The sequence below is a fragment of the Taudactylus pleione genome, unplaced genomic scaffold, assembly GCF_031769625.1.
Source record: "Taudactylus pleione unplaced genomic scaffold, aTauple2 ptg000473l, whole genome shotgun sequence".
NCBI lineage: Eukaryota > Metazoa > Chordata > Amphibia > Anura > Myobatrachidae > Taudactylus > Taudactylus pleione.
In genome coordinates, this window is record NW_028284875.1 from 5,183,752 (window position 1) to 5,198,984 (window position 15,233).

At 33.2% G+C, this 15,233-nt stretch overlaps 5 non-coding genes across 5 annotated transcripts; 1 reads left to right on the plus strand and 4 right to left on the minus strand.

The window, feature by feature from the left end:
* Positions 1 to 4,633: 4,633 nt before the first annotated feature.
* Positions 4,634 to 4,726, plus strand: TRNAI-UAU (transfer RNA isoleucine (anticodon UAU)). Its single transcript is given in 2 exon segments — positions 4,634 to 4,671; positions 4,691 to 4,726. It is a non-coding gene; the product is annotated as a tRNA-Ile (tRNA).
* Positions 4,727 to 9,337: 4,611 nt separating this feature from the next.
* TRNAI-UAU (transfer RNA isoleucine (anticodon UAU)) lies at positions 9,338 to 9,430 on the minus strand. The gene is given in 2 exon segments: positions 9,338 to 9,373; positions 9,393 to 9,430. It is a non-coding gene; the product is annotated as a tRNA-Ile (tRNA).
* Positions 9,431 to 10,849: 1,419 nt separating this feature from the next.
* On the minus strand, positions 10,850 to 10,942 carry TRNAI-UAU (transfer RNA isoleucine (anticodon UAU)). Its single transcript is given in 2 exon segments — positions 10,850 to 10,885; positions 10,905 to 10,942. It is a non-coding gene; the product is annotated as a tRNA-Ile (tRNA).
* A 1,419-nt stretch (positions 10,943 to 12,361) lies between these two features.
* TRNAI-UAU (transfer RNA isoleucine (anticodon UAU)) lies at positions 12,362 to 12,454 on the minus strand. The gene is given in 2 exon segments: positions 12,362 to 12,397; positions 12,417 to 12,454. It is a non-coding gene; the product is annotated as a tRNA-Ile (tRNA).
* A 1,419-nt stretch (positions 12,455 to 13,873) lies between these two features.
* On the minus strand, positions 13,874 to 13,966 carry TRNAI-UAU (transfer RNA isoleucine (anticodon UAU)). The gene is given in 2 exon segments: positions 13,874 to 13,909; positions 13,929 to 13,966. It is a non-coding gene; the product is annotated as a tRNA-Ile (tRNA).
* Between the last annotated feature and the right edge of the window lie 1,267 nt (positions 13,967 to 15,233).

Consider the following 15,233-nt stretch of genomic DNA (forward strand, 5'->3'; position numbering starts at 1 on the left):
GAAAAAAATAAGCTATGGGCTCTTCTACATCACTTCTTCAAAGTCGGGAATAAAACACCTGCCGCAGCTATTTAAAAACCCGGGTTCCTAGGATTATTTACTGAAAATTCCCGCGAACCAAGTATAGCCGGGTCCCGTTTTCGCCTACTTTCAAATTGAATATGGGGATACGCAGGCACGCACGCGATACTTTAATGCCTACAAAGCAGGCAAAGTCAGCGTTAAGTCCTGGCCACATTAAATTAGTAGATTTAAAAAAAATAATTTAAAATTAATAAACCAAGTTAATTTACTTAGTCAACTCGATGCTAAAATCACTCAACTAAACATAAACTGTGTTGACCCTGTGGCGCAATCAGTCAGCACGTGTTACTTATAAAACAGTATCTGTGGAGCAATGCCAAGATTGTGACTTCAAGCCTCACCTGGAGCAAATGTAATCTCTTTTCTAATGTGATAAGTTAATGATTATCATCTGCAACCTGAACATCCTGATATGAAGGCAGAAAAAAAACACAAACATGACTGTTTTTAAGTTGCCAGTACAAACATCTGCTTTGGCTCATATGCACTGGAAACATTCCTTTAGTTAGTCAACAAAATGGAATGCAAAAGACTACCTCTTTATTGGTAAAAGAGTTGCATCAATCTATTTTGCTGCAATGTAACATGAGAGTCCACACTATTAGGTCTGGTTAGTACATGCACATTTCATGCTGGGATTTGTAAAGTAAAGAACACAAATAAACAGCTTTCCTATATTGCAACAATTACTGATTATACTAATGAAAAAATCAGTTTCACACAAAGACGTTAATAAGACCCTGTGGCCTAATGGATAATGGATAGTGGCTTCCTAAATCAGGAATTATGGGTTCAAGTCCCATCTGGGATGATATGCTTTATTTCATCCATATAATTACTGGAGATATTCCTTTTATTCTTGCTTGAGACTGCAGAAATGGCTCCACCAGAAACTTTTATCTGCTTAACAATCCGGTACTGGTCAGCTTGCAAAATTATGGCCCAGTATCTAAAAGCAGACATTTATCCTAATTACATTGTGGATTAGTTTCCAGATAATTTTACTATCACCTGGGACAGTGGCTTTAAGTCCCATCTAGGATGCATGTTCCTTTGTTGCTCATTCTCATTCTAGAAGTTATGCTTTTTTCAATGCAGGTGACTGTCTTAATGGTATTGCATGAAATCCATATATACCAAAACATACCTATTAAGTTTCTATTGCAAATTAATATCAGAGTGGCTAAAAAATAACAATGTCTATGGCAATTGCAGATGGGTTTCTTGAAGTCCTTTCATCCATGTCATCAAAAGGGTCATTTTCTGCATTGTATATTTCTTTGGACACTGACTTTTCTGACATTTTAGGTGCTACATACCAAAAAAACAATGTTTACCTTTAAATATAGAGCACAAGTGAGATTTAACTTATTCTCATTTTAAGATACTTCATTTTTTGGTATTATAGTGTATATTTTCCAAATGCAACATTAAAGTTACATATATCTATAGCAAATATTATTTAAGATAAATAAACAGGAATTATTTAAAATTTTATATATTATTGTACTGTATAACAATGGCATGAATTCATTGAAATATACACCTATGGATACATAAAACTGGGCAATAACACAAATGCACAAAATAATTGGTTACCTTGTGATTAGAATATTACTTTTAGTAGATACCTTAGTATTGGGTGCAGTAGTTCAGTGGATTTAAAAAGTAACTAATTTAAAAGTAATAAACCAAGTTAATTTACTTAGTCAACTCGAAGCTAAAATCACTCAACAAAAATTAATGTACATTGACCATGTGCTCCTGTCGGCTAGTGTTTGGTACTTATAAGACAGTATCTGTTAAGCAATGCTGAGGTTGTGAGTTCAAGCCTCACCTGGAGCAAATGTAATTTTTTTTCTAATGTCAGGAGTTAATGATTATCATCTGCTACCTGAACATCCTGATATGAAGGCAGAAAAAAAACACAAACATGACTGGTTTTAAGTTGCCAGTACACACATCTGCTTTGGTTCAAATGCACTGTAAACATTTCTTTAGAGAGTCAACAAAATGGAATGCAAAAGACTACCTCTTTATTGGTAAAAGAGTTGCATCAATCTGTTATGCTGCAATGTAACATGAGGGTCCACACTATTAGGTCTGGTTATTACAAGCACGTTTCATGCTGGGATTTGTAAAGCAAAGAACACAAATAAACCGCTTTCCTATATTGCAACAACTAATGTTTATAGTAATGAAAAAATCAGTTTCATACAAAGATTTTTTTAAGCCCCATTGGCCTAATGGATAAGGCACTGGCCTCCTAAGCAAGTGATTGTGGGTTGACGTCACATCTGGTGTGATAGGCTTTATTTCATCCATATAATTACTGTAGATGTTTCTTTTATTTTTGCTTGAGACTGCACAAATGGCTCCACCAGAAACTTTTATCTGCTTAACTATCCGGTACTATTCAGCTTGCAAAATAATGGCCCAGTATCTAAAAACAGACATTTATCCTAATGACATTGTTGATTAGTTTCTGTATAATTTTCCTATCACTTGGACAGTGTCTTCAAGTCCCACCTAGGATGCATGTTCCTTTGTTGCTTATTCTCATTCTAGAAATTATGCTTTTTTGAATGCAGGTGACTGTCTTAATGGTATTGCATGAAATCCTTATATACCAAAACATACCTATAAAGTTTTAATTGCAATTTAAAATCAGAGTGACTAAAAAATTACAATGTCTATATCAATTGCTGATGGGTTTCATCCGTGTCATCAAAAGAGTAATTTTCTGCTTTTTATTTGTCTTTGGACACTGACTTTACTGACATTTTAGGTGCTACATACCAAAAAAACAATGTTTACCTTTAAATATAGAGAACAAGTGAGATTTAACTTATTTTCATTTTAAGATTTTGCATTTTTGGTATTATAGTGTATATTTTCCATATGCAACATTAAAGTTACATATATCTATAGCAAATATTATTTAATATATATAAACAGGAACTATTTTACAATTTTGAAATTATTGTACTGTACAACAATGGCATGAATTCATTGCAATATACACCTATGGATACATAAAACTGGGCAATAACACAAATGCACAATATAATTGATTACCTTATGATTAGAATATTACTTTTATTAGGCACTTTAGTATTGGGTGCAGTAGTTTAGTGGATTTAAAAAGTAACTAATTTAAAATTATTAGACCAAGTTAATTTACTTAGTCAACTCGATGCTAAAATCACTAAACTAAAAATAATGTGTATTGACTATGTGTTCCTGCTGCTCAATCAGGTGACATGTGGTACTTATAAGACAGTATCTGTTGAGCAAAGCTGAGGTTGTGAGTTCAAACATCACTTGGAACAAATGTAATTTTTTTTCTAATATTATCAGTTAATAATTATCATCTGCTACCTGAACATCCTGATATGAAGGCAGAAAAAAATACAAACATGACTGTTTTTTTTTTTTTTCAATAAATTTTTATTGATTTTTCAACAAGAAAAAACACAAATACAGTAGTAAAATACAAATTAAGACACAATACTTACAATTATAATAGTTGAAAATAAGTAACATAAAATAGGTAACATAAAAATAAAATAAAACAAGGGGAGAAAATAAATATAAAATCGAAATGAAAAGGAGAAGGTACCACAGTTCACAAAAATATACAATACATAGAAATTGTATCACATTCAAAATGCCTAACTCAGAGTAGAGTCTAATAATCAAAATATTTTCATACAGAAGGCATATCCCTAAGCAGAAGGTCTACACCTTCACCAACAGTTACAAATTCCTCCCATTTAAACCATAACCTTAATGGCGAAAAAGCAGACTTGGAGTATGCGACATCCACAGTTTCCATCAAAACTGCAAATTGTACCTTATGCATAATTTTATGAATAGATGGAAGAGTAGATAATTTCCATAATTGTGCTATTGCTGTCTTGGCTGCTATAAGAACATGACCCACTAAATAACAGTCAGTTTTGGGCATACCTAAAGGGTAAACGTGTAGTAGCGCCAAAGAGGGGGATGGCTGGATATTCACTTTCAATACCTTGGAAATCAAATCAAATAAATCTTTACAGAAAGCCTGGATATGAGAGCCACTCCAAAAAATATGAAATATGTCTCCAACACTCATATTGTATCTCCAACAGTATTTTGATTGCATTGGCCATCTTATGTGTAATTTGGCTGCAGTGAAATATTTTCCCTATGCAACATTGAAGTAACATATATTTATAGCAAATATTATTTAAGATAAATAAACAGGAATTATTTATAAACAGGAATTATTTTACAATTTTGATAATATTGAACTGTACAGCAATGGCATGAATTCATTGCAATATACACCTAAGGATACATAAAACTGGGCAATAACACAAATGCACAATATAATTGATTAACTTATGATTAGAATATTACTTTTATTAGGTACTTTAGTATTGGGTACAGTAGTTTAGTGGATTTAAAAAGTAACTAATTTAAAATTAATAAACCAAGTTAATATACTTAGTCAACTCAATGCTAAAATCACTCAACTAAAAATAATACAATTTGACCATGTGCTCCTGTGGCGCAATCGGTTAGCGCGTGGTACTTATAAGACAGTATCTGTTGAGCAATGCCGAGGTTGTGAGTTCAAGCCTCACCTGGAGCAAATGTAATTTGTTTTCTAATGTCATCAGTTAATGATTATCATCTGCTACCTGAACATCCAGATATGAAGGCAGAAAAAAATCACAAACATGACTGTTTTTAAGGTACCAGTACACACATCTGCTTTGGTTCATATGCACTGGAAACATTACTTTAGTTAGTCAACAAAATGGAATGCAAAAGACTACCTCTTTATTGGTAAAAGAGTTGCATCAATCTGTTTTGCTGCAATGTAACATGAGGGTCCACACTATTAGGTCTGGTTAGTACAATCACATTTCATGCTGGGATTTGTAAAGCAAAGAACACAAATAAACGGCTTTCCTATATCGCAACAATTAATGATTATACTAATGAAAAAATCAGTTTCACACAAAGATGTTACTAAGCCCCACTGGCCCAATGGATAAGGCACTGGCCTCCTAAGCTAGGGATTGTGGTTTCAAGTCTCATCTGGGCTTTATTTCATCCATATAATTACTGGAGATGTTCCCTTTATTCTTGCTTGATACTGCACAAATGGCTCCACCGGAAACTTTTATCTGCTTAACAATCCGGTACTGTTCAGCTTGCAAAATTATGGCCCTGTATCTAAAAGCAGACATTTATCCTGATGACATTGTGGATTAGTTTCCGGATAAGTTTGCTATCACCTGGGACAGTGGCTTCAAGTCTCATCTAGGATGCATGTTCCTTTGATGCTCATTCTCATTCTAGAAGTTATGCTTTTTTTCAATGCAGGTGACTGTCTTAATGGTATTGCATGAAATCCATATATACCAAAACATACCTATTAAGTTTTAATTGCAATTTAATAACAGAGTGGCTACAAAATAACAATGTCTATGGCAATTGCTGATGGGTTTCTTGAAGTCCTTTCATCCATGTCATCAAAAGGGTAATTTTCTGCTTTTTATATTTCTTTGGACACTGACTTTACTGACAATTTATGTGCTACAGACCAAAAAAACAATGTTTACCTTTAAATATAGAGCACAAGTGAGATTTAACTTATTTTTATTTAAAGATACTGCACTTTTTGGTATTATAGTGTATATTTTCCCTATGTAACATTGAAGTTACATATATTTATAGCAAATATTATTTAAGATAAATAAACAGGAATTATTTATAAACAGGAATTATTTTACAATTTTGATAATATTGAACTGTACAGCAATGGCATGAATTCATTGCAATATACACCTAAGTATACATAAAACTGGGCAATAACACAAATGCTCAATATAATTGATTAACTTATGATTAGAATATTACTTTTATTAGGTACTTTAGTATTGGGTGCAGTAGTTTAGTGGATTTAAAAAGTAACTAATTTAAAATTAATAAACCAAGTTAATATACTTCATTGCAGCAAAACAGATTGATGCAACTCTTTTACCAATAAAGAGGTAGTCTTTTGCATTCCATTTTGTTGACTAACTAAAGTAATGTTTACAGTGCATATGAACCACAGCAGATGTGTGTACTGGTACCTTAAAAACAGTCATGTTTGTGATTTTTTTCTGCCTTCATATCAGGATGTTCAGCTAGCAGATGATAATCATTAACTGATGACATTAGAAAAAAAATTACATTTGCTACAGGTGAGGGTTGAACTCACAACCTCAGCATTGCTCAACAGATACTGTCTTATAAGTACCACGCGCTGACCGATTGCGCCACAGGAGCACATGGTCAAACTGTATTATTTTTAGTTGAGTGATTTTAGCATCGAGTTGACTAAGTATATTAACTTGGTTTATTAATTTTAAATTAGTTACTTTGTAAATCCACTAAACTACTGCACCCAATACTAAAGTACCTAATAAAAGTAATATTCTAATCATAAGTTAATCAATTATATTGTGCATTTGTGTTATTGCCCAGTTTTATGTATCCTTAGGTGTATATTGCAATGAATTCATGCCATTGCTGTACAGTTCAATTTTATCAAAATTGTAAAATAATTCCTGTTTATAAATAATTCCTGTTTATTTATCTTAAATAATATTTGCTATAAATATATGTAACTTCAATGTTGCATAGGGAAAATATACACTATAATACCAAAAAGTGCAGTATCTTTAAATAAAAATAAGTTAAATCTCACTTGTGCTCTATATTTAAAGGTAAACATTGTTTTTTTGGTCTGTAGCACCTAAATTGTCAGTAAAGTCAGTGTCCAAAGAAATATAAAAAGCAGAAAATTACCCTTTTGATGACATGGATGAAAGGACTTCAAGAAACCCATCAGCAATTGCCATAGACATTGTTATTTTGTAGCCACTCTGATATTAAATTGCAATTAAAACTTAATAGGTATGTTTTGGTATATATGGATTTCATGCAATACCATTAAGACAGTCACCTGCATTGAAAAAAAGCATAACTTCTAGAATGAGAATGAGCATCAAAGGAACATGCATCCTAGATGAGACTTGAAGCCACTGTCCCAGGTGATAGCAAACTTATCCGGAAACTAATCCACAATGTCATCAGGATAAATGCCTGCTTTTAGATACAGGGCCATAATTTTGCAAGCTGAACTGAACCGGATTGTTAAGCAGATAAAAGTTTCTGGTGGAGCCATTTGTGCAGTATCAAGGGAACATCTCCAGTAATTATATGGATGAAATAAAGCCCAGATGAGACTTGAAACCACAATCCCTAACTTAGTAGGCCCGTGCCTTATCCATTAGGCCAGTGGGGCTTAGTAACATCTTTGTGTGAAACTGATTTTTTCATTAGTATAATCATTAATTGTTGCGATATAGGAAAGCCGTTTATTTGTGTTCTTTGCTTTACAAATCCCAGCATGAAATGTGATTGTACTAACCAGACCTAATAGTGTGGACCCTCATGTTACATTGCAGCAAAACAGATTGATGCAACTCTTTTACCAATAAAGAGGTAGTCTTTTGCATTCTATTTTGTTGACTAACTAAAGTAATGTTTACAGTGCATATGAACCAAAGCAGATGTGTGTACTGGTACCTTAAAAACAGTCATGTTTGTGATTTTTTTCTGCCTTCATATCAGGATGTTCAGGTAGCAGATGATAATCATTAACTGATGACATTAGAAAAAAAATTACATTTGCTCAAGGTGAGGCTTGAACTCACAACCTCGGCATTGCTCAACAGATACTGTCTTTTTAGTACCGCAAGCTGACCGATTGCGCCACAGGAGCACATGGTCAAAGTGTGTTATTTTTAGCTGAGTGATTTTAGCATCGAGTTGACAAAGTATATTAACTTGGTTTATTAATTTTAAATTAGTTACTTTTTAAATCCACTAAACTTCTGCACCCAATACTAAAGTACCTAATAAAAGTAATATTCTAATCATAAGTTAATCAATTATATTGTGCATTTGTGTTATTGCCCAGTTTTATGTATCCTTAGGTGTATATTGCAATGAATTCATACCATTGCTGTACAGTTCAATTTTATCAAAATTGTAAAATAATTCCTGTTTATAAATAATTCCTGTTTATTTATCTTAAATAATATTTGCTATAAATATATGTAACTTCAATGTTGCATAGGGAAAATATACACTATAATACCAAAAAGTGCAGTATCTTTAAATAAAAATAAGTTAAATCTCACTTGTGCTCTATATTTAAAGGTAAACATTGTTTTTTTGGTCTGTAGCACCTAAATTGTCAGTAAAGTCAGTGTCCAAAGAAATATAAAAAGCAGAAAATTACCCTTTTGATGACATGGATGAAAGGACTTCAAGAAACCCATCAGCAATTGCCATAGACATTGTTATTTTGTAGCCACTCTGATATTAAATTGCAATTAAAACTTAATAGGTATGTTTTGGTATATATGGATTTCATGCAATACCATTAAGACAGTCACCTGCATTGAAAAAAAGCATAACTTCTAGAATGAGAATGAGCATCAAAGGAACATGCATCCTAGATGAGACTTGAAGCCACTGTCCCAGGTGATAGCAAACTTATCCGGAAACTAATCCACAATGTCATCAGGATAAATGTCTGCTTTTAGATACAGGGCCATAATTTTGCAAGCTGAACAGTACCGGATTGTTAAGCAGATAAAAGTTTCTGGTGGAGCCATTTGTGCAGTATCAAGCAAGAATAAAGGGAACATCTCCAGTAATTATATGGATGAAATAAAGCCCAGATGAGACTTGAAACCACAATCCTTAGCTTAGGAGGCCAGTGCCTTATCCATTAGGCCAGTGGGGCTTAGTAACATCTTTGTGTGAAACTGATTTTTTCATTAGTATAATCATTAATTGTTGCGATATAGGAAAGCCGTTTATTTGTGTTCTTTGCTTTACAAATCCCAGCATGAAATGTGATTGTACTAACCAGACCTAATAGTGTGGACCCTCATGTTACATTGCAGCAAAACAGATTGATGCAACTCTTTTACCAATAAAGAGGTAGTATTTTGCATTCCATTTTGTTGACTAACTAAAGTAATGTTTACAGTGCATATGAACCAAAGCAGATGTGTGTACTGGTACCTTAAAAACAGTCATGTTTGTGATGTTTTTCTGCCTTCATATCAGGATGTTCAGCTAGCAGATGATAATCATTAACTGATGACATTAGAAAAAAAATTACATTTGCTCCAGGTGAGGCTTGAACTCACAACCTCAGCATTGCTCAACAGATACTGTCTTATAAGTACCGCACGCTAACCGATTGCGCCACAGGAGCACATGGTCAAAGTGTATTATTTTTAGTTGAGTGATTTTAGCATCGAGTTGACTAAGTATATTAACTTGGTTTATTAATTTTAAATTAGTTACTTTGTAAATCCACTAAACTACTGCACCCAATACTAAAGTACCTAATAAAAGTAATATTCTAATCAGAAGTTAATCAATTATATTGTGCATTTGTGTTATTGCCCAGTTTTATGTATCCTTAGGTGTATATTGCAATGAATTCATGCCATTGCTGTACAGTTCAATTTTATCAAAATTGTAAAATAATTCCTGTTTATAAATAATTCCTGTTTATTTATCTTAAATAATATTTGCTATAAATATATGTAACTTCAATGTTGCATAGGGAAAATATACACTATAATACCAAAAAGTGCAGTATCTTTAAATAAAAATAAGTTAAATCTCACTTGTGCTCTATATTTAATGGTAAACATTGTTTTTTTGGTCTGTAGCACCTAAATTGTCAGTAAAGTCAGTGTCCAAAGAAATATAAAAAGCAGAAAATTACCCTTTTGATGACATGGATGAAAGGACTTCAAGAAACCCATCAGCAATTGCCATAGACATTGTTATTTTGTAGCCACTCTGATATTAAATTGCAATTAAAACTTAATAGGTATGTTTTGGTATATATGGATTTCATGCAATACCATTAAGACAGTCACCTGCATTGAAAAAAAGCATAACTTCTAGAATGAGAATGAGCATCAAAGGAACATGCATCCTAGATGAGACTTGAAGCCACTGTCCCAGGTGATAGCAAACTTATCCGGAAACTAATCCACAATGTCATCAGGATAAATGTCTGCTTTTAGATTCAGGGCCATAATTTTGCAACCTGAACAGTACCGGATTGTTAAGCAGATAAAAGTTTCTGGTGGAGCCATTTGTGCAGTATCAAGCAAGAATAAAGGGAACATCTCCAGTAATTATATGGATGAAATAAAGCCCAGATGAGACTTGAAACCACAATCCCTAGCTTAGGAGGCCAGTGCCTTATCCATTAGGCCAGTGGGGCTTAGTAACATCTTTGTGTGAAACTGATTTTTTCATTAGTATAATCATTAATTGTTGCGATATAGGAAAGCCGTTTATTTGTGTTCTTTGCTTTACAAATCCCAGCATGAAATGTGATTGTACTAACCAGACCTAATAGTGTGGACCCTCATGTTACATTGCAGCAAAACAGATTGATGCAACTCTTTTACCAATAAAGAGGTAGTATTTTGCATTCCATTTTGTTGACTAACTAAAGTAATGTTTACAGTGCATATGAACCAAAGCAGATGTGTGTACTGGTACCTTAAAAACAGTCATGTTTGTGATGTTTTTCTGCCTTCATATCAGGATGTTCAGCTAGCAGATGATAATCATTAACTGATGACATTAGAAAAAAAATTACATTTGCTCCAGGTGAGGCTTGAACTCACAACCTCAGCATTGCTCAACAGATACTGTCTTATAAGTACCGCACGCTAACCGATTGCACCACAGGAGCACATGGTCAAAGTGTATTATTTTTAGTTGAGTGATTTTAGCATCGAGTTGACTAAGTATATTAACTTGGTTTATTAATTTTAAATTAGTTACTTTGTAAATCCACTAAACTACTGCACCCAATACTAAAGTACCTAATAAAAGTAATATTCTAATCAGAAGTTAATCAATTATATTGTGCATTTGTGTTATTGCCCAGTTTTATGTATCCTTAGGTGTATATTGCAATGAATTCATGCCATTGCTGTACAGTTCAATTTTATCAAAATTGTAAAATAATTCCTGTTTATAAATAATTCCTGTTTATTTATCTTAAATAATATTTGCTATAAATATATGTAACTTCAATGTTGCATAGGGAAAATATACACTATAATACCAAAAAGTGCAGTATCTTTAAATAAAAATAAGTTAAATCTCACTTGTGCTCTATATTTAAAGGTAAACATTGTTTTTTTGGTCTGTAGCACCTAAATTGTCAGTAAAGTCAGTGTCCAAAGAAATATAAAAAGCAGAAAATTACCCTTTTGATGACATGGATGAAAGGACTTCAAGAAACCCATCAGCAATTGCCATAGACATTGTTATTTTGTAGCCACTCTGATATTAAATTGCAATTAAAACTTAATAGGTATGTTTTGGTATATATGGATTTCATGCAATACCATTAAGACAGTCACCTGCATTGAAAAAAAGCATAACTTCTAGAATGAGAATGAGCATCAAAGGAACATGCATCCTAGATGAGACTTGAAGCCACTGTCCCAGGTGATAGCAAACTTATCCGGAAACTAATCCACAATGTCATCAGGATAAATGTCTGCTTTTAGATTCAGGGCCATAATTTTGCAACCTGAACAGTACCGGATTGTTAAGCAGATAAAAGTTTCTGGTGGAGCCATTTGTGCAGTATCAAGCAAGAATAAAGGGAACATCTCCAGTAATTATATGGATGAAATAAAGCCCAGATGAGACTTGAAACCACAATCCCTAGCTTAGGAGGCCAGTGTCTTATCCATTAGGCCAGTGGGGCTTAGTAACATCTTTGTGTGAAACTGATTTTTTCATTAGTATAATCATTAATTGTTGCGATATAGGAAAGCCGTTTATTTGTGTTCTTTGCTTTACAAATCCCAGCATGAAATGTGATTGTACTAACCAGACCTAATAGTGTGGAACCTCATGTTACATTGCAGCAAAACAGATTGATGCAACTCTTTTACCAATAAGGAGGTAGTCTTTTGCATTCCATTTTGTTGACTAACTAAAGTATTGTTTACAGTGCATATGAACCAAAGCAGATGTGTGTACTGGTACCTTAAAAACAGTCATGTTTGTGATTTTTTTCTGCCTTCATATCAGGATGATCAGGTAGCAGATGATAATCATTAACTGATGACATTAGAAAAAAAATTACATTTGCTCCAGGAGAGGCTTGAACTCACAACCTCAGCATTGCTCAACAGATACTGTCTTATAAGTACCGCGCGCTGACCGATTGCGCCACAGGAGCACATGGTCAAAGTGTATTATTTTTAGTTGAGTGATTTTAGCATCGAGTTGACTAAGTATATTAACTTGGTTTATTAATTTTAAATTAGTTACTTTGTAAATCCACTAAACTACTGCACCCAATACTAAAGTACCTAATAAAAGTAATATTCTAATCATAAGTTAATCAATTATATTGTGCATTTGTGTTATTGCCCAGTTTTATGTATCCTTAGGTGTATATTGCAATGAATTCATGCCATTGCTGTACAGTTCAATATTATCAAAATTGTAAAATAATTCCTGTTTATAAATAATTTCTGTTTATTTATCTTAAATAATATTTGCTATAAATATATGTAACTTCAATGTTGCATAGGGAAAATATACACTATAATACCAAAAAGTGCAGTATCTTTAAATAAAAATAAGTTAAATCTCACTTGTGCTCTATATTTAAAGGTAAACATTGTTTTTTTGGTCTGTAGCACCTAAATTGTCAGTAAAGTCAGTGTCCAAAGAAATATAAAAAGCAGAAAATTACCCTTTTGATGACATGGATGAAAGGACTTCAAGAAACCCATCAGCAATTGCCATAGACATTGTTATTTTGTAGCCACTCTGATATTAAATTGCAATTAAAACTTAATAGGTATGTTTTGGTATATATGGATTTCATGCAATACCATTAAGACAGTCACCTGCATTGAAAAAAAGCATAACTTCTAGAATGAGAATGAGCATCAAAGGAACATGCATCCTAGATGAGACTTGAAGCCACTGTCCCAGGTGATAGCAAACTTATCCAGAAACTAATCCACAATGTCATCAGGATAAATGTCTGCTTTTAGATACAGGGCCATAATTTTGCAAGCTGAACAGTACCGGATTGTTAAGCAGATAAAAGTTTCTGGTGGAGCCATTTGTGCAGTATCAAGCAAGAATAAAGGGAACATCTCCAGTAATTATATGGATGAAATAAAGCCCAGATGAGACTTGAAACCACAATCCCTAGCGTAGGAGGCCAGTGCCTTATCCATTAGGCCAGTGGGGCTTAGTAACATCTTTGTGTGAAACTGATTTTTTCATTAGTATAATCATTAATTGTTGCGATATAGGAAAGCCGTTTATTTGTGTTCTTTGCTTTACAAATCCCAGCATGAAATGTGATTGTACTAACCAGACCTAATAGTGTGGACCCTCATGTTATATTGCAGCAAAACAGATTGATGCAACTCTTTTACCAATAAAGAGGTAGTCTTTTGCATTCCATTTTGTTGACTAACTAAAGTAATGTTTACAGTGCATATGAACCAAAGCAGATGTGTGTACTGGTACCTTAAAAACAGTCATGTTTGTGATTTTTTTCTGCCTTCATATCAGGATGTTCAGCTAGCAGATGATAATCATTAACTGATGACATTAGAAAAAAAATTACATTTGCTCCAGGTGAGGGTTGAACTCACAACCTCAGCATTGCTCAACAGATACTGTCTTATAAGTACCACGCGCTGACCGATTGCGCCACAGGAGCACATGGTCAAACTGTATTATTTTTAGTTGAGTGATTTTAGCATCGAGTTGACTAAGTATATTAACTTGGTTTATTAATTTTAAATTAGTTACTTTTTAAATCCACTAAACTTCTGCACCCAATACTAAAGTACCTAATAAAAGTAATATTCTAATCATAAGTTAATCAATTATATTGTGCATTTGTGTTATTGCCCAGTTTTATGTATCCTTAGGTGTATATTGCAATGAATTCATGCCATTGCTGTACAGTTCAATTTTATCAAAATTGTAAAATAATTCCTGTTTATAAATAATTCCTGTTTATTTATCTTAAATAATATTTGCTATAAATATATGTAACTTCAATGTTGCATAGGGAAAATATACACTATAATACCAAAAAGTGCAGTATCTTTAAATAAAAATAAGTTAAATCTCACTTGTGCTCTATATTTAAAGGTAAACATTGTTTGTTTGGTCTGTAGCACCTAAATTGTCAGTAAAGTCAGTGTCCAAAGAAATATAAAAAGTAGAAAATTACCCTTTTGATGACATGGATGAAAGGACTTCAAGAAACCCATCAGCAATTGCCATAGACATTGTTATTTTGTAGCCACTCTGATATTAAATTGCAATTAAAACTTAATAGGTATGTTTTGGTATATATGGATTTCATGCAATACCATTAAGACAGTCACCTGCATTGAAAAAAAGCATAACTTCTAGAATGAGAATGAGCATCAAAGGAACATGCATCCTAGATGAGACTTGAAGCCACTGTCCCAGGTGATAGCAAATTTATCCGGAAACTAATCCACAATGTCATCAGGATAAATGTCTGCTTTTAGATACAGGGCCATAATTTTGCAAGCTGAACAGTACCGGATTGTTAAGCAGATAAAAGTTTCTGGTGGAGCCATTTGTGCAGTATCAAGCAAGAATAAAGGGAACATCTTCAGTAATTATATGGATGAAATAAAGCCCAGATGAGACTTGAAACCACAACCCCTAGCTTAGGAGGCCAGTGCCTTATCCATTAGGCCAGTGGGGCTTAGTAACATCTTTGTGTGAAACTGATTTTTTCATTAGTATAATCATTAATTGTTGCGATATAGGAAAGCCGTTTATTTGGGTTCTTTGCTTTACAAATCCCAGCATGAAATGTGATTGTACTAACCAGACCTAATAGTGTGGACCCTCATGTTACATTGCAGCAAAACAGATTGATGCAACTCTTTTTCCAATAAAGAGGTAGTCTTTTGCATTCCATTTTGTTGACTAACTAA